This window comes from Mesitornis unicolor, unplaced genomic scaffold, assembly GCF_000695765.1.
Source record: "Mesitornis unicolor isolate BGI_N332 unplaced genomic scaffold, ASM69576v1 scaffold17866, whole genome shotgun sequence".
NCBI lineage: Eukaryota > Metazoa > Chordata > Aves > Mesitornithiformes > Mesitornithidae > Mesitornis > Mesitornis unicolor.
This window is the reverse complement of record NW_010193154.1, coordinates 32,828-52,550: the sequence shown is the minus strand read 5'-3', so window position 1 is coordinate 52,550 and position 19,723 is coordinate 32,828.

Genomic DNA, 19,723 nt, shown 5'->3' with positions numbered 1-19,723 from the left:
GTCCATGGCTCTGCAGCTAACTGGGAGAAGAAACCCAGATACCCCAGTGCCACCAGTACCTGCTGGCAGTTAAGGTGTGCCCCGGTGCTGCCACCTCAGCTGGACACGAGTACGGATGGGGAGAATCCACCCTAATTGCTGTGGTACGCCTAATTGTTTTACATCTTAATTTCCAGGTCCTTGCTTAACTGGCGCGACGCATCAGAAGCTGTTGTGAAATGTAATGTGCCGGAGCATCAGCACAGGAAAAAGCTCTGCCTTCTGTGAAGCCAGACTGTTGCAGCGTAATTTGTTTTGTAAGATTTTGAAAGGCAGTGTTGCAATCTGTAACAGTAGAATAGTGGGAAGATGGTCAGGTGGTTCTGGGGACTTCAACAGACAGATTTCATGTCTGTGTGTTTTTGCAACACCTTTCTATAAAGGGAAACATAATTTAAAATATGATTACTTAGTGTTGTAACAGTCTTCTCAAACGTTTTTGCATTATGCAGAGATCATTATCAGACGCTGATATTAACTTGCAAAGAATATTATGCAAATCATTCTCCTGTTCTTCTAAAAAGAAATTTCCTTCATAATGCAAAGCGTGACAAAAAAAAATTGTGCAGAGGCTTTTGGCAAAATTACATTCAGAAGATGTAACAGTTTTTCTGCTTACTAGCACAATCCATTTGTGCCTTTCTGCTGGATTTTCTCAACTCGAGCTGATAAAGGCTGAATTTTAAAATGAAGGCTGGGGTGGGGGGGAGAGCACTGTACCTTCTGGGTTCAGGAACAGACAGGGAGGCTTTTTGTGTTCAGATCGTTGTTTCAAATCCGAACTGATAATCACGGCAGGCTGGGTTAGGTTTTGGCTGATTTATGGCTCTCTGAAATGATTTGGTGGTGCATCCCATATTTCACAGAATCCCAGACCGTTAGGGATTGGAAGGGACCTCACAAGCTCATCCAGTCCAATCCCCCTGCCAGAGCAGGAACACCCAGATGAGGTTGCACAGGAAGGCGTCCAGGCGGGTTTTGAATGTCTGCAGAGAAGGAGACTCCACAACCTCTCTGGGCAGCCTGGGCCAGTGCTCTGTCACCCTCACTGAGAAGAAGTTTCTTCTCAAATTTCAGTGGAACCTCCTGTGTTCCAGTTTGTGTCCGTTACCCCTTGTCTTATCATTGTTTGTCACCGAGAAGAGCCTGGCTCCATCCTCGTGACACTCACCCTTTAAATATTTATAAACATGAATGAGGTCACCCCTCAGTCTCCTCTTCTGCAAACTAAAGAGCCCCAGCTCCCTCAGCCGCTCCTCATAAGGGAGATGCTCCACTCCCTTGATCATCTCTGTAGCCCTATGCTGGACTCTCTCCAGCAGTTCCCTGTCCTTCTTGACCTGAGGGCCCAGAACTGGATGCAATATTCCAGATGCGGTCTCACCAGGGCAGAGTAGAGGGGGAGGAGAACCTCTCTCAATTTCCGAGGGGTAGGGTGCGCAGCATCGCCTCCACCATGAGCAGCGGCTTGTAGGTACCTGGCTTAAACGCACTCTAGTGCCAGACTCCCCAAAATGTCCAATTTGGGGCATTTCTTGCCCTGTTAAGGCTCTGTATTGCTGGCACCAGTAAGACCATCATGAATGAGGGCCATGGCTGCGTGATGGGAGGTTGGACCATGGTGGGACAGATGGTCCTGCCCTGAGCTGGTCCGAGCCTTGGCACCTTCTGTGGGTTCCTCTGAGCATCAGCACCTTCCTGCAGGAGACCCTGGCCCTGCCTCAAGTCATTGGGGATTTTGCCACTGCCTTCATTCCTCCTCCATAGTTTTGGGGGTTTTTTTGTTACAAACTGGTTTTATCAGCTCAGAGCTGCACCTTTCCAATACAGAAACCAGACTCTACTAAAGTTGAAGATACTGTTTGGTAGATATCGGCTGTGCTGCTCTTATTATAGATTGATTGGCAAAAATAGACCCTAACAAACATTGTAACCGGCTTAAATGGCTAAAATATTTACAGGCTGTGGATCAGAGTTGGAAAGGCTCAGTCACTGTAGAACCCCATTTTTCAGGCACTTAAGATCATTTTATAAAACTGTAGCCTTTGTCCTGAATATTTTTTTAGGCGTTTCTCAATACAAATGCGATTGAGAAAAGTCAGCGGTATTCGGAGATACGTATTGAATTATAGCATCATAAAATGGCAGAGTTTTCACTAGCATGGGAAATTTTCAGGCTTTTTATTGGTGTCTGGTTAGATAACTCAATATTTTAAAATCAACCCAAATTAGATAAATAAGCTGGAAGTCGTAGTTAGCATTCGTCAAGCAACTTAGGCTGGATGTTGAGGCATCGACTGACTCCACCTCTAGCTGCAGGGTTTCCCTGTTATGAACAGCTGAATACTAATCCCTGTTTATTCTCTGCTGCAGAGAAATGGATTCATCAGGAGTTTTCGATCTTTAGAAGCCCTTGGTGAGAGCCGGCTTGCTGGATTTATCTGTGCACTGAGTGCAGCGGTGCTCAGCTGGGCACCACCTTGTGCCGACACAGAATGCCGTATTTCGGTGGTGCAGAGGACTTTCAATATCCCAAAAGTGGCCCGAGGGTTGCGATGTGTCCCTGCAGGTCCTGGCTGGTGCGGGAAGGGTGGACCTGCAGCGTCTTCTCCTTGGGCTTAACCCAGACAACGGGGTTATCTCTCGCGCTGAACAACTGATTTCTCCTTTCCCATATTCCTCTCATATTTCCAGTTGGAAATATGGCTGGGAATATTCCCTGTCAATGGGATTGGATGAGTTCTGTTCCCTTGAACTGCTGCAGCAGTTAGGAAATTTTTAAAAATTACAAATAGCATACAAGTAGCTATTTTTTTCCTTTTTCTTTTGAAACAGACTGTAAATGCAAAGATCAGGGATGCTGTAAGGCAGCGGGCTGAGGTGTAGCCCTGGGCTGTGTTGAGGGCAGCACCCAAATCCATGGGGTGTCTGGTTGCCCATTCAGGACCCCCATCCCCTTCACATGAGGAACCTGCCCAGCGATGGGACAGCACATTCAGAAATACTTGTGCGGGTTGAAGGAAGACCTCAGAGTCTTGAAATACAGTGACATTTTCTAGAGTCTAAATTATTCTTTCTGTAGGTGAGCCTGAGCTCTGTGAAGCACTGCAGCCTGAAAAAGGGAATTTCTTTGGACTTTATAGTATTGCTCAGAAGAGCATTTACAGCTCTAATCAATCCCCTTTCCCAATTAACCTCTCATTAAGCCGTGCATATCAACAGCGACTTTTATCCTCTCCTGCTCTTCACCAGGTTTTATGTCCCTACCAACCTCCCTACAACCACATCCTCACCATTGTGCATCAATAAAACCAGAGCAGAGGCCAGCGTCATCGTCTGCTGGCTCTGTGTTTTCTTCCCAAAAAGTAGTTGAAATTGTAACCGATGGTGTAAATTATGGATAAGCGAGTAAAAGAATATTTAAACCTGGTTTAATTTGTGAGTATACATCTTGGGAATAAGTTGTACTAATGCACAGCACAGGGTATTGTAATGTGAATTACGGGCTCGCGTGATGCTCGCTCACGGATGTGGATGCAGATATTGCAACCTTGAAGAATCTTGTAGGACGTAAAAGTTTTAATTAAAAATCTGGCTTGATTGAGGGTATTTTGTGTTGGTATGAATGTCTTCATTTCTTTTGAAAAAGAATTAAATGAAACCCTTAGTATATTTTTTTTTTTATTTCTGCATATTTATTCTTGAAGTTGAAGCATTAGAAAATAATTGAGTAAAACAAAATCCACAAGGCTTCAAATTACCTCTAGCTTAATGTTTTATTTAAGAGGTTTGCTAACTGACGTTCTTTATAATGAATTAGGTCACGCAGCTCTGAAGAGTGTTGTGGGTTTTCTTTTTTACATTTAAATTTGAGGCTGCTTCCCTCGAAACTTGGGCTCCGCTGCCGTGAACTGCCGCACGCTTGTGCCTCCCCGGCTCGGGGAATCTCGCTCTAATTATTCTCAACCGCGCTGGTGCAAATGAATATATCCATGTTTGGAGGATCGGAGCGGCGTTGTCATGGCAATCTCCGTAAGGTCATGAGAAACTCCTGGATATTGTTCGCCGCCTCTCCCGGGAGACTTCTCCTACCTTTGCAAAACTATGGATTTTGGGGGGGTTGGGTAATAACTTCATAGCATGGTTTTGTAACAATTTGGCTGAAAGGATTCTCTGTTCCTGTGGTTGAGGTGAAGCTGTTTGCAGGCCGTGGCTTGTGTCTGGATGGCTCACTAGCCACCTTCATTTAGATCCCGAGTGGGTACATGGCCAGGCTGGCTGCAGGGGGTGGAATCCTTAAAATCCATATGGGCAGTGGAAGGGATTATTGGGCTTAGGTTTTGCTGGGAAAGGGTTTGCTGATACGGAATTAAAAAAAATAAAGCACAAACAAATTAACATCTCCAAAATAAAGAAACAAACAAACTAGTAATAATAATAGTCCCTGAAAAACCCAAACAAAGCCCAACCAACTCTGCTTTCTTAACTGCAGCAGGTGATGCTAGCCAGAGCTGGAGCAGTAGGAGTCCCTCAAAGCTGTCCCCGTCCCTCCGCAGGGCTGGGGGGGTCATGGTTGAGCGTGGTCATAGTGCTGAGCACCACGCTCCCCGCCAAGGGCTGCGGGCAGCGAAATCCCCACATTGCCGGGCTGTGGCTCCCCGCTGTGCCCATCGCTCCACCGCTTTGCCAGCACTGGGCAGGAGGGGATTTGTGTCAAAAATACGCAAAGGGTAAACAGTGGGAGAAGTGGGGAAGGCAGTGACGGGAGGTTTGGTCATGCTCGGTCTCTCTCCTCTCTGAAAAAAGATCGTGGTTTTATTTGGGTCCTGCAAGGTAAGAAATCAATAATAAAGTGCATCTACAACGGGTGCGCAGCAAGAGGGTCTGCAGATGGAAGTGTGAGTCTGTGCTTTTGTCAACTTCTGTTTGGAAAAGGTGCTAAATCTTAAATTAGTATTAAAGCTAAAATTAAAAAAAAAAAAGGTGCAAAAGTGATTCAAAAAGTTGCATGGGAGCCTTTTACGTGTTTGGATTGCAGCAGCAACGCCGATGACTTTACAGATATCTGCTGTAGTAAGCTTTTAGCAAATCTTGGTTCAGGTGATCTGTGTAGTTACGGGCTTACAGTTTTGTATTTCTAAGTTATTTCTGTATTTAAACATCCCGAAGTGACACAAACAAAAAATAAGTCCTATTCATTGAGAGCCATTAAAGCATTTTGACTTGCAACTAAATGTGTATTAAATCTGCAGTTCTTTGGGTAGTCTAGAGACGTTATACATACATACATACATATATGTACATACATACATGCGCCCCCCATCTTCATTTGAGCCTTCAGACAGGTTTAGCACACACCTATGAACATTTTTTACATGCAGGTTACGTGGTTTGAAAGACCTGACATTACTTAATGGTTGATATCAATGTTCTACAACAATCTGTGAGATCCATATTAAAATTAAAAGAAAATCCTCAATTTTATTGGCTGTAGAAGAGCTGTGACCATGCCATGTAAGTCTGTTACATGACACGTGTTATCTACACTTAATTGCTTCTGCTTACTGCATCTTTCAAGATTTTGGACCTCACCCATCGTGTTCTCTCACGCCCAACATGTGCTCACGCATCAGAGGAAGGAAACAGGTTTTCTGGGGATTTCTGCACCTCTCAGGTGCGCAGGGATGGGCTTGCCCAGCCCCTGCCCTGGCTTTGCCCTTGCCCTTGCAGGCAGCGGCCGGGGTGTGCCCTGGTATGGGGGGGTCCCACATGTGGCGAGGGACACCCTGCACCGTCACCTCTGCCTGTCATGGGGTCTGCTTTGACCCGACTTTCTCTAGAACTTTACAAACGTGTCGGATTAAAGGTTTTTAAATTAGAATTTTAGGTATTTGTGGTGGCAGTAACGTGTGAGTAAGCAGAATACCCAAATTTCTGAACGATGGCTCATGGCGATTTCCTGAGCGAGCGCAGGCTTCTTGGGGTTTCATTCTCATGCCAGAAACACTGTTTGCTCATACAAAGTTCTTCATTGTAATAGGAAAAAAAATCAATTTGATTACTTCCATGTCAGCATGCATGTCTAATGGCTTAGAAGTTATTGCAGCCATAAAATATACAGTATCATTTCTCTCTCACTCTGAAATTTGACAGGATTAATATAGTCAGCATGAAATCTTAGTCATAAAGTCGACCATAAGTGATGGTAAAATTAGCTGCTGAAATCGTCTGCTTATGGAAAGCAACTTCTGTTTTTCCTTCTGGGAAGAAATACCAAGGGGCTGACGTGCGGATGGAAATGGAGCTTTCTGTGTTGCAGGATCTAATATAAACGTGTTCGTTTCATCTCATGCTTTGCTAGTGTAAGTGATGGTGAGTGCTGATGGGCTCTGGGGTGTCCCGAGCAGCCTGGGGTGCAGCTCTGACACCAGTTCATCACTGGTCACGTGGCGGTGGGGCTGAGTCTCGTGATGGAGAAGCAGTTCTGGGGTGTTTGCCAAGGTGTAACCCTTCACCAAGCCCAGCCTTTGAGTTACTCGTTAACGGTTTTGTTTAATGACATCTCATTTCGACTGCCTGCTGTATGGTGCCCATAGCTGCTTTTTTCTGCTTATGAAGCTGGTTCCAGGATGAAGTAAGGAGCTGGGTGCTGGTATCTTTATTATCAACTTATCCACGGCATCTTGCATCCAGGCACCATTAACCCACCCCGTAAGGTCCAATATCAGGGTTTCATTAGCAGCCCTTGGCCTGCTTGGCTTTGTGAGGGGAATTTTCTGCCTCTTGAGCAAAAGCATGCAGGGTTTTACTTCTCCAGGGGGCTCGAGGGTCCCTCCCGTGGTATCTGGACTCTCCCACCTCCGCTGGAAGCTGTGGTCCTGCTGGTTTCGCGTGTTCTGCCTGCCTTGGCAGCCCTGTGTGAAAAGTTAATATCTGGTCATTGGTTTTGGCTGCATCTCCAAGGCAACTTCATTCATTCATCCCGGTTCATACCGATCCGGACATGCCTAGATGACTAACTCCCAGCTCCTGTTACGCTGCCCCAGAGGAGTTGTTAACTCCTTCGACCCAGGTGATACAAGAGGGAACGGGCAGACAGAGCAGGTGGATGCCACAAAAACCAGCTTGCTCTGTTCCCCTTCCACCCTTTCTGCTTTACTTGGCTTCCCAGCACCCGAGAGCAAAGAGCTCGTCGTTATTTCAGATCTTTTTCAGTGCAGAAAAGTCTCAGACCAAGTTTGTTTCTCCTGAAATTATCCTTTGGTTTGGGCAGAACGTTGCCTTTGGGGTCTAAACTTACTGGAGAATTGAATTAAAAAAAGAAAAAAGAGAACTTGGCTGCATGATGCACTCTGAAATGCAGCTAAAATTTAATTTTGCATTTCATCCAAGGCGAGGGGAGCATTTTCCTCCAAGGGGCAGGCGATGCAGTGAGACGACTGCGTTCCTGGTGTGTGTTTGGGGTCGGTGAGCCCTGTGAGGTGAAGCTGTACCAGGTTAAATGTGGGGACGCCTGGCACTGCTGCAGCACCCGATGTCCCGTTGGTGTGCCTGTTTCTGCAAATACAGATTTACAGCCTCCAGAGACTCCTTTTGCTTCTCACCAAAAGATGTAGGAAGGAGGAAAATGAGCCAAATTCTGTGGCTTTTTTTGCTGTTTGTTTCTCTCACAGCCGTGCTGAGAGGTGCTGTTGCACCAGATGATGCTGTGTCCTTATAAAACGCACCACTCGCTGGGATGGGCCCCACAGCGCCTGGCAATTCTCCATCAGAGTCTAGTCTCCAGGAAAGCATTGGACTCCAGGGCCAGAGCAGGTCTAGCTCACACTGGCGCCAACCAAAATTCAGCTTGAGTTTGATGAGCATCACTTGGTTGCAACGCTGCGCTCTTCTCTTGGTGCATTTGGCCATTAATGTGGTTTTTGTATCTGGTGTGGATGTTGTGATGCTGCTTTTTTTGGGGTGCTGGAGGGAATTTGGCAGGGGCAGAGGCACAGGTAGGAAAAGCACATCAGGTTTTGTTGGACACCTTCCTGTCTTCCTTGCAACCTAAGTGGGGCATCACAGCAGAAATCGAGGGTCAAGATAGCCCTGAGGATGGCTAAGCTGTACAAACTTGAAACCCTGTTGGTTTTTTAATGCCCGATGTGTTTTGGGAGATCCGTTACACTGAAACATCAGGCAGAGAATTAAAGATGCTGGGAATGTGAACCCGCCCTGGCTCGTGCCCGTGCCTGAGCAGCTGCAGTGGTGGCACTTTGGGGAAGGAGTTCATCACAGAAACATTGACGAGATCGCCCCGAGGACCTGAGTACAGCTCCATCGGAGATCGTCACCCCAAACACCACCTGTCAAGTGCCCACCGTGTATGGAGCTGCACACCATGTATGGAGCCGCTGTCTCGCCGCCCTCCCTCCTCCAGGTGCTGTTTTCCCTTTCCTAGAGAACAAAAATCACCGTAGGACTCTCTGAAACATAGCTGCTCTGATTCTTAAATTTTAATAATAGATTACCATTAGTATCAGCCTTATATAATGCACACCTCATTATTGCTTACTCAGAATAATTTCGCAGCCTCCTTATAGAACCTTGGAACTTTATTTGCTGACTATAAAATATGCAGAAATGCATGAATAGTTTTAAGACTTGGTACCCTAAACTAATACAGTGTGTGCTTTTTTTTTCCCCCTACACCATGATTGAAGTCAAATTAGCATATTTACCTTCAGTGCTCCCAGGAGTAGCATTAAAAAATTCAAGAGGTGGTTCAGAATAGTCTCCGATTTACTGTGTTTAAAGCTAGATTTCATTCCTCAATAAAACCGTGCAAACACTTGACTCCCTTTCAGCTCTGCAGCCTCTTTCCTCCCTGTGCAGGTCCTTGGACTTATCAACAGATGGTAGCAGCATTATTACTGCTATGTTCCCAAAAGGAAGCTTTTTATTTTATTTCATTGGTTTTCCAGGATGGGAGAAGAAAGCAGGGACAGAGGATGAGGGAGGGAATGAGTTATAACAAATAGCACAGAGGCGTGGCTGCTATTTTAATCTGAAATAAGAAAAAGTATCAAGTATTTTGTCTTGCTGCCTGCGAGCGCTGGTCCGCTGTGTAACGTTGGTTCTGTTATCGTGCCTCAGTTTATCTGTGTGATAACCGTTTCCTAGGGCAAATCACAAAGCTTAATTTTTGCTCTCTGTTGACATCTTCCCGGAAAGAAAAGCCATGTAAACGCAGGGGTAGGAAAGGGGAATGGTTGCTTTATTGCCCAATGGTTTCTTTATTCTTACCAACGATTACCCAGGAGCGGTCCTGCCCATGCCGTGATTTATCACTGCAGCCCTGGAATGGGTTCAGGGGTGCAAATTTCTGCCCCAGATCTGCTCCCTCATCACCTCTGCGTGGGCTCTTCTGGAGAAGCATCATCTCTTAAGCATCTCAGTGCTGCAGGGAAAGCTTCAACACTATGGCTTTTCCTGACCAGGTAATGAATATTTTGGGGAGAGGGTCTGGGTAACGACCCCCAGAGTCGATGTCCTCTGAGTGGGCCTGAAAATTGCATTTACCATGGGCTGGAAATACTTGCAGCGGCTTTTTAAAAATTTTTTTCCACATCTGCTCCTAGATTAGGAAGTTATTTCAGCAGATGTTGTTTCCTAAGAAAATGGGTTAATGCTTGGTGGTTAGAATGGTGTGGCAAAAAGGCTTATTTGTCTGAAGTTTTGGCTAATTGCCTTGCAAGTGTTACAGAGCGTTGCAGCAAATTTCCTGGATGTCGCAATCACGATGGTTCTGGTTTAACTGGTCAGAAAGATTTTTTTTTTAAAAATCCAAAAATACATGGCAAAAAAATAGAGGCAAATCGCTCACCGTGTTGCTGCAAAAAGCTGAAGAATCTTAAGTCTGGGTTGAAAGGTGTCTGAGCAAGTGATGGAGACTTGGGGCTGGACCAATGTCAGAGTTCTGTCATTTTTAATTGATGAAAGGTGGGGGCTGCTCTGGGGCAGGCTGGAACGAGCCCTTTTTGGAAATAAAGAGGGAATTTCCAGACTGAGAGTTCCCTGGGAGGGCAGGGATGTTTCTCCTCCCCAGTCCATGGGTGTCCAGGCACCACAGGGGCTGCCCTCATCCCACAGCGCCAGCACTGGGGGACGTTGCTACAGAGGTGGGGGTCACATCCATGTGGTGCCCAGCCCCACTGGGGCTTTTTTGGTGCCGAAGGACCAGGGGTTATTCGCTGGGTTCCCCAGTTTGGGGACAAGCAAAGTGGCCCTGGGTTGGGGCCTTGACAAATGCCGCATCCCTGCGCTGCTGGTGAAATCACTAATTAGACTCCATCCGAGCAGCAACATAAACCAGGGATAAATGGACTTGGCTTCATAAACTTAGCACTTAAATATTTTCCCAGGCAGGAAAAAAAAAAACCCCAACATTTGCTTTCCATGCAAAACATATAAATCTTGGAAAAGTTCCCGAAGTTGCGTGTTTAACTGTTCGGATCTGCGCCTTTGTAGAATAGAAGTGGTTATTCCCTTGCATAATTATTTTTCTTTTTAAAAGGAAGCTGAAATGTTTGTGAGGAAGACATTTTAAGCGACTGCTGGGGATGAACAAGAGTGAAGGGAGAGTCATGTTTAATGATGATTGCATCGCTTTGCTTTATCGCTGTTGGAATTGAAGCGCCTTCTCCTCATCTCCTCCTGCAAGGACTAACCACAAATGCTGCTTTTACTGTTGCCTTTCGGGGCCGTTTCTGCTTGTCTTAGGAGTTTTATTGAAACGTGTATCTGGCTGCTAGTTTCTTTTTAATCCCACCAAAATACAAGAGCTGTTACTGGAGTTTATTTAACGGGATGGAGTCTTTGCATCTTTTAAATTGTGGATGCAGTATAAAACAGCAGAGCTCGCCTTCCTGAGGTAACTGGGGGGGTTCAGACTGGAGAGGAGGCGGCTGAGGGGAGACCTTATCACCCTCTACAACTCAATGAGGGGGGTATTAAGGGGGTAGTTGGTCTCTTCTCCCAAGTAACAAGTGATGGGATGAGAGGAGATGGCCTGAAGTTGTGCCAAGGGAGGGTTACATTGGATATGAGGAAAAATTTATTTACTGGAAAAGTGGTCAAGCACTGGAAGGGGCTGCCCAGGGCAGTGGTGGAGTCCCCATCCCTGGAGGGGCTCAAAAAAACGTGTGGATGTGGCACTTTTGAGTATGGTGGTGGTGGGTTGACAGTTGGACTTGATGATCCTAGAGGTCTTTTCCAACCTCGATGATTCTGTGATTTCTATGACATTATTCTGTTGGTCTCGTTATTTGATGGAGTGTCCAAACAAGGTTATTGGGGGGTTTCTCATGGTGGAGTTGGGGTGCACCAGGCAGGAATTTGCACAGGACAGCGGTGCATGTTGGCCCTTCCAAGCACCATGAATACATGGTTTGAAGAGACAAAACCCAATAACCATCCTGCAGCCTCTCTCCATTTCACTTTCCACATGTTCCACTGTCATTAACACCATTCAAGAGCCGGAGATGTTTAATTTATTTGCGTTCTCCTCACACCTCTCTGTTTCATAACAGTAATCACCTCTTGTAAGCTGGCCGGGAGGCAGTGGTGTCAGCTGCGCTCCTGTAATCCAGGAGTGAATCAAAGCAACTTTTTTTTAACAAAACAAGATTCTCTCGCTCTTGCAAAAGAGCTTTGGGGAAATCTGGGTTTTGTGGTTAAGGATCTTATTCTGATGCACAAGGAAAATTATGTGTAGCTTTTATTTGGCCCAAAGGATTCTTACAACATTATCCGTATTTCCTTTAATTTGTGGGATTTCTAGTAAATGGGCTTAAAAATAGGTCCGGGCAAGATGCCAGGGTACATACGAACAGCAAAAAAAGCTTTGCAGGCTGCGAGCAGCTCGCTTTCACTTCTCCCTCGGCGCGGGCTGGGGGCACGGGGGGAGCGCTCACCTTTTGGGGTTAAACTGGATGGTCTCTGGAATTCTGTGGAAGTAGATATTGCAAGAAAAGAGCCTTTAACTCTTTCATAGAGCTGGCGCGATATTGGTAGTGAGCTGGACACAGGTTTGGAAATGGAGTGGGATGAGCTGTAGTGCTGAGGGAGGACAAGAGCCTGAGGAGTCCCAGGGGGACCCTCATGAGTCCCCGAACCTGCTCACTGGTGGGATCTGGGGAATCCTGAAACCCGGTGTGGGAGCAGCAGCAGAACATGGTGATGCTATATACATATGTCTCTTTTCTTTCAGCTTTTCATTCTTGGGAGTCTCTCTAAGCCTTTTGTAAGACACAAAAATGTAGTAAAGGAGAGGCTGTGGCTGGGAGCCTGGGCGGCTGCCGGGCACCCCGCTCCCTCAGGTGATATTTAGCTGGCGCTTCCTTCAAAATCACTCTTGGTTCAAGTGACTTAAAATGCATTTTTCCCTGGGGACAACTACCCACAAATGCCTTTCATTAAGACATAGCCGGTTGATGCAGCTGGAGTCCCAGTGGTAAAGGGGAGATAAATGGGAAAGGACATCAGCCCGCCTCACTCTGCGTTCCTCTGCCGGGCAAGGGTGCCTTGTGCCTTCCCAAAATGTGTGATTCTTGTCCTACTTTTGCAAAATTTGGTTCATTTGATTTTAATTTTAATTAAATCTTTGGGTGTAATCTATAAAACTTTGCGTACTGTGGATGCTGCGCCTCTCTGTTTTGAGTAGCTTCTTGGGAGATGGAGAGGAGGAATGGGGAAACGGATGGAGAGGAGGAATGGGGAATGGATGGAAAGGACGTGTGGGGAGATGGATAGAGAAGAGAAAGGTTTTGAGTGTGCTGGCAGCGGCACCGTGTTGGATCGGTGCAGTGGGGAAGGGCAGGAGAGTGGCAGCAGGGCGAGTGTTGGCTTGGGCCTGCAGCAGGTCCTGGGGGTCATGGCCACAAGAACTCACCTCGAGGGGAGCGTTGGGTGGGTGCATGCTCACACCATGCCCCTGCCAGCACTCTTGAACTAAAAACATACGTTTTCATGTGTTAGTGGTGATGGACTTCCATAAAATCAAGAGGACCCTGGTGCCAGGTGCAGATTATTAAAGGGCAATTATTTATGCCGTTGGCAGCAGTACACTAATAACTCTCCATGCGAGGCTATTGAGTTGCTCTACAGATATGAAGTCCTCTAATGCCCCTGTGACGTGGGGAAGTGTGGTTAATCCACTTGTAGAGGTGAGAATGCCCCGAGCTCAGCCTGGCTCCTCATCCTGTGCCACACTGGGACCACCATTTTCCTTAAAAGTTGGTAACTCAAGAGTTAAGACAGGTGGATTTACCGTAGCTCTTATAACAAGGGATAGTATTTGTGATGTGCCTGGAGGCAGCTGGCTCTGTGACACCAACCCTTCCCATCGCAGGGCATCACCGGCACTTGATCGGGATCTTGAGCCTTTGCCATGGGACTCATTGGTCCCATGGGCACGGGGACACCTCAGGGCAGCTCCCCAAAACACCTCTTTTCTCATTAAAGCCCAGGATTTGGCAGTTTCCAGCCCCAGCTCATGGTGCCAAAGCACCAACCTCCAGCCCAACGCCATAGCAGAAGTTCACGTTCAAGCTGATTCTTCACATTTATCTCCTTTGCTGGAGATCAGCTTTGCCCGCTGCCCTGGAGGAAGCACTTCCTGGTGTTTCTCCAAGGAGCAAGGTTGAAGGAACAGCCACAGCACAGTCTGGGGGGAAATTCAGGTTTTTAGGGGTTGGGGCACTGCAGCCAGGGTCCATCGCCAGGGCTGGGGCTTGGACCTGTGGGCTCCCCTCTTAAAACGCTGTCATCCCCGCTGTGCATGCCTGTCAGCCCTTGGATTTTTCTTTTAGGGTTTGTTGAACCCCTAAAAATAATTAGGTTTGTGCGTGTGGGGTTTTTTTTTAATTTTTTTTTCAAGATTTCTAACTGAGAGACAGCAAATTTAATATTTTCTGTGTCTTGGCTGTGTTGTGATCTACATTTGATTTTAGGCATAATTAGAAATGCAAGTAGAGCGCTTTGTGTTTTACCTCTGCTTCAACTATTTATGGCATGATATGCAAATGAAGCAAGCTATGAATATTAAAGATTAGAGTATGTTACAAAGTATCACTGTCTTTAATGAGTTCGGTAATGGGCGCAGGCTTTGCGCTTAGTTTAATATGAAGGTGTTTTATGTTGTGCGGCTCCCGGTGCCTTGTTTGGGTACATCCCGGCAAAGCGATTTAAACCCCACCGAGGCCGCGGGTGGGCTGCAGGAGGCTGGGGGGCAATTTCAGAGCATGGCTGTGCCAAAGGTGATGGATGATTTCATGGTGGCTGTTTCGGCTCTCACCGAGGTCAATCCGTTTCATCGGCTGCGGTGTTGGAGATGGATCCCAGAATATGAAAGCGCTCCTCGACCTTTCAAGGTGCTTTGCAGTGCTGGGAGGGAATCTTAAACGCGCGCCTGCCAAAATGGAGCCGCTGCCTGTAAGGGCAGACACCCCAAGAAATTCATTTTGTCCTTCCTCGCCAATTAGATGTACTGATAGAGAATTATTTGGGGCTTTATTGACACATCCGAAGGCATTTGAAGGAACACGTTATGTTCGCAGAGGGTTGGGGCTCCTCACGTTAACCCCTCCTTGCTGCGGGGGTCTGGGCAGCCCGGTCAGGTTTTATCTCTAAATAAATGAAGTTTTATCTCTAAACCATCATCGTAGCTATAAAAGGGGAAGGTAGCTGTGTTTTGGGGCACTGCAATGCATGCAGAGTTTTCGTTCATGGGTAATCTGAAGAGCAAACTTCTGCCTGCACAGGGGGGTCCTTGTGGGATGCAGGGGATGCTGAGAGGACTGCGGGAATGGGGAAGAAAAACCCAGATTAAAAAAACCCCAAACCTCAGATACGAAAAGCATCGGATTTAATGCCAAACGGGGCTTGGGAAGGGTGGGCGGCAGGGAGGGAGGATGAAGCATGCCCCAGGGAGCGTGCTTTTCAGATTTGAGGTATTTAAATTACAAATTTTGATGAGGAAAGATTGTCAGCAGTATTCAAAACAGTGCTTAAATTCTTTTGAAACACTGTCGAGCTGTGCTGTGGCAGTTGAAAAGTTTGGCACACAGGAACTTGGCCCAGAAGTTGCTGCTTGGGTTTTTTTTTTTTCTTCTCCTTTAAAACTCAATTCATCTGTATTCAAGTATCCCACATGCTTAAGGAAAAAAAAACCCATCAGGCTGACACTGGTCTGAGCAGAGCCCTGTGTGCGAGGGGAGCTGCAGGAGTGATTGGTCTCTAATATGGATTATTAATCCATATTCATTAGCTATACCTATTTATTTTGATGGGTTGATCGGCATTTGTTGGTGTGGGATCAGCGTGTCTGCAGCACGTCGTGAATATTGAGGAGACTCTGGCCTTCCTCTGCTGCATCCGGCTTGGATCTCCTTAAAAAAACCCACAAATTTAGGCAATGTATCCTGTGCTTTAGCAAGAGCTGGGCATGGCTGTTCAGCTGTGACACAGCAGCACCAAACTGTGAGATGTTTGTTGGCTCTGAAGACGTACTTGACCATATATATGTATAGTCATATATATTTTTTGGTAATATATATACAAAATATTCCGGGCTGTAGTGGCATTTGGGGGTGTTGGTCGGGTGTGTCACAGGAATAGTCGTATTTTGAAGGTTTGGGCAAAATTTGGTGATGGGTTTTGTTGCAAGAGCAGAGAAATCAGAAGGGGAAAGTGGGTGCTGGGTCTTGGGTACCCCCTGGCGTGGTTGTGGGTTGGGGCTGCATCTGCAGGGGTCCCCCTTAGGAAGAGGAAGACATTTTTGCTGAAATGCAAGCAATAAATGCAATCTATGAAAAACAGAGGTTTTCTGCTCTGCCCCCATAGGCCCAGGGAAGGTGAGCGTCAGGTTGAGGTGACCACCTCATGTCACAAATCTGAGGTTTCTCAGACTTTTTGCTCCCTGACCAGAAACGTCAGTTTTAAAAAACACCCTGTGCAGTCTCATGTTTGCTTCTAGAAGCCTGCAAGGACAGAGTTAAATCTCTGCAGTCCATAACTTTCCTTTTCCGTGAGCTTATGTTTCCATTAAGGATCAAACTCAGATGCAATTGTAGCTTTGCTTTATAGAGTATTAAAAGTTTAATGTATAAATGCTGTCCTTCGCCAGAACTTTCTGGCAGTATTGTTTTCCAGCGCTGAAATTTCCACAAAACCTCGGAGATCTCGAGAGCTGCGAGGGCTCGGCTGCCCTTGAAGGGTTAATTTTATTATACTATTTTTTTTTTTTCTTTTAAAGCAGGGAGAATAAGCTGTAGCCAAAAGTAAAAAGTCATTAATTTTAAGGCAGAGATGTAAGCAAAGTTTCCTTCCCCTCTGCAGGTTGGTCAGGGTAGTCTATGCAGTAATTGAAAAGTAAAGGCAATTGAATTACAGGCTCCTGTCCAAACGGAGCGCGATTTCTTCTTCCCTTTTTTTTTTTACAACCTCCATTGCATCAGAACTAGGCAGTATTCCTGATGTTCTCATGTGTGTTAATGCTGACTCACAGACTAACTTGCACAAGAAAAAAAAACCACACAGGCAGCTCCACCATACTAGGTAATGAGCTCTAGCAAGAAGCGGCGGCTGATGTTTTCTGTAAGCTTTTTTTTTAAATTGACCTTTTTCAGATATTTACTTTTATTTTTTTTCAGGCTTTTCTGCTCCGTAGTGGTAGAACTGAGTCATGCACGTTCTATATTGCTAGCTCTGCCGTTGTGTGCTGGGAGTGAGGAGAATGCAATTCAGCATGGCACTTGTCTTTTTGATGTGTTACGGATGGGAATTAACGTTTGCGACGGGATGCGCGCTTTGCGGAAGGCATGGTAATGGGGTGCTGTGTGCTTTCTGGTGGACGTAACTTAGTTGGGGTCTCAAGCTTTTATTAGATTGTGAAAAAAATTAAATTCTGCAGAATGATTGTATTTTTTGATCTCTGTCTCGCCCTCACCCTTTTCCTTGCAGGGGAAAAAAAAGAAAAAATTAAAATGTTGCATTTTCCATTTTTGCTTTGAGAGCTCTTAAAATCAGTGATAGAGGAAAAAAAACAACACTTAATTAAAAAATAATGGCAATAAGATGCTTCGCCTTGCCTGAACGACTGCACTTTTGGGCTGGTGGGTGACCTCGGCGTGGCCCCCCCCGGCTGCGGGTGACTCACCTTGCAGCAGGACAGAGCTGCCACCAGTGTCCCCAGGGACAGCAGCCGGGGTCCCCAAACAGAGCATCCTGTGCCCCATCCGCGGGCAGGGGCAGCATCCATTCAATTCACTTTTTTCCATCTTTTTTTCCCCCATTCCGCAGCCCGTGCCGCCAGGTCTTTACTTTCGGTGGGAACTTTGAGGGTTACAGAGCGGCGGCGTCTGCTTTGCTGCATGGCCGCTGCTGCGTGTGCGGTGCCGATGTGTTTTCCGAGCAATATTTGCAAATTTGCTTTCTGCGATCTTCGGGAGGCAGAAATAATCCGCTTTTCCCCCCCATTGCCACTGGCTGCTAAACTAAAAACGGGGGCCCTGAGCCCTGCTCACCACTTGCAGCATTTCAGAAATACAGACTTTGGAGCTGCGGAAACAAATGGTGCAGGAGAGCACCGGAGTCTCGGCATGACTGTCATTTGATTTCCAAACTTAACCTTGTTTTCTCTCCCCTGCCAAAGACGGGCATGGAGCCGTGCAGACGTTGGCGGCATTTCCCGTTCCTGCCCTCGTCCCTCTCCCTTCCCCTCCCTGCCTCTTTGCAGGTGGGCAAAGGGGAGCCACGCTTTTGGGGTGGGGGGGTGCAAAGGCTTTTCATTTTTTGCTTTTCAGATGACCTGCAGTGCATGGGGATGTGCACAGCGCAGACCTGAAGTGCATTGTACTTGGTGAAGTGCGTTTTATTTGGGTTTATTTAACTCTTTATTTCATTTAAGGCATTACAGCAGCTCCGTGCCGAGGACTGGTTCTTCGCCGCCGAGTTCTGCAGTTCGCTGTTGCGTATTTTCCTTTGGGCTTATGTAAAAAAGTGCATTTCCTTTTCATTAAAGGGGGGGGGGGGAACCCCAAAACCCTGTAGAAAGGGCCGGGTGGGTGGCACCCCCGTGCCCAGGCGGTGCTGGGGACAGCCCAGGGGTGGCTTTGGGGTGACGTCCCCCTGCCAGCCTCAAATCCAAGGGTGGGTTTTTGGGATTTCCCCCCCCTCTCTCCTCATTTACAGAAGAAAGCGAAGTTTCCTTTGACCCTTGGGGGCCTTCAAGGGCAGGACTTTTCAGCCCTTTTCTTTTGAAGGGTTTTGGGAGGATCCTGTCCCTTTGTCCCTGCCCCAGCTGCTGCCCTGTGCTATCCTGAGGGAAACTGGGGATTTCAGGGATTTTGGTTTGGTGCTTTTTTTTGAGGGGGGTGAAGCCTCTGAGTGTCTTTGTACATTGGCTACGGAAAAAGACAGTTTAAGACATTATCTGATTATTTCTGATGGCTCTGATGCCAGCATCTGATACCAGGGCGATGCTTTTCTCCTTTGTTATTGCCTTGCCCTGACCTTTCAGGCCTCAGAGTAGAAAAACAGTTCAGAAAAGAGCAAACCTGCTTTTTTTTTTCAAATTTTCCCCAAAGCCCATGAATGCAGGAACTGAGAATCCTCCAACTCTCATGGAAATGGTATCAAATAACAGCTGCATTTTTTATGAACATCTTGTGACAGGGGCTATGACTTTACAAAAATCATGCAGACCTGGACAAATTGTCCTGGTATATCCAGGAGCTAGAAAAAAAGAGGCTGCTGTTAGAAAACAAAATGATGTTTTGCTTGAATGCTCACATTTTAAATGCTTGGGGAGGGGTTGGCTGATTTTAATCCAGTTTTGTCCAGGTTTTCCTGTTCGAGGAGGTGTCCATCTGATCAGCTGTCACCTGTAGGACATGGCAGCCCAAAGGGGACTGGGTTTTTTCGGTATCGATGACACTGGGGGCTCCTCCTGCACCCTGGGCTCAGTTTGGCTGGGAAGACAAAATTGCAAAATACAGTTTACATCCGTAATTGCGAAGGTCATTTCTCCTGCAGCACAGCTCTTCCCCTGTCAAATGGACTGAAGCCATTTCAAGCCATTCAAAAGTCGCTTAGTGCTCTATTTAAAAATAAATAATCATGTTTAGCAGAAGAGATCTTTAAGTTAGACATTATCAAGTGTTACAGCAATTGCTATCTGATCACAGGAATGTTTTGTTGCTGTTGTTTTTGAGGGAGGTGAGGTTTGGTGGGGAGCAGGTTCTACTTGACTTTAAAGACTGTTTTCTTTTATTTCTTGGATTTTAGGAGATTTTTGGGTTGTTGTTGGTTTTGGTTTTGGTGGTTTTTTTAACTTTTTTTCCTATATTTTGGTTATAAAAGAGCAGGGCCAATGTGGGGAGCAAGAAACAAAAACCCAGCAGTCCTGGCTTACGGTTTATTGAAGTGGTTTGGGCTTTTGAAGCTTGCTGATATGGCTTTGCTTGCATTCCTTGCTGCTCTTTCTAGACCAAACACAGTTACTTTTTTCATAATTTCCCACACTTCAGAGCCTTTTTCTCTAGGAAGACTGGATGTTTAGACCATCACTGAGTGCCACCAGCAAGTTCGTCCTCTCACTCAGCCGCTTTGTGAACGGCAGCTGCGAGATGTGATGGAATCA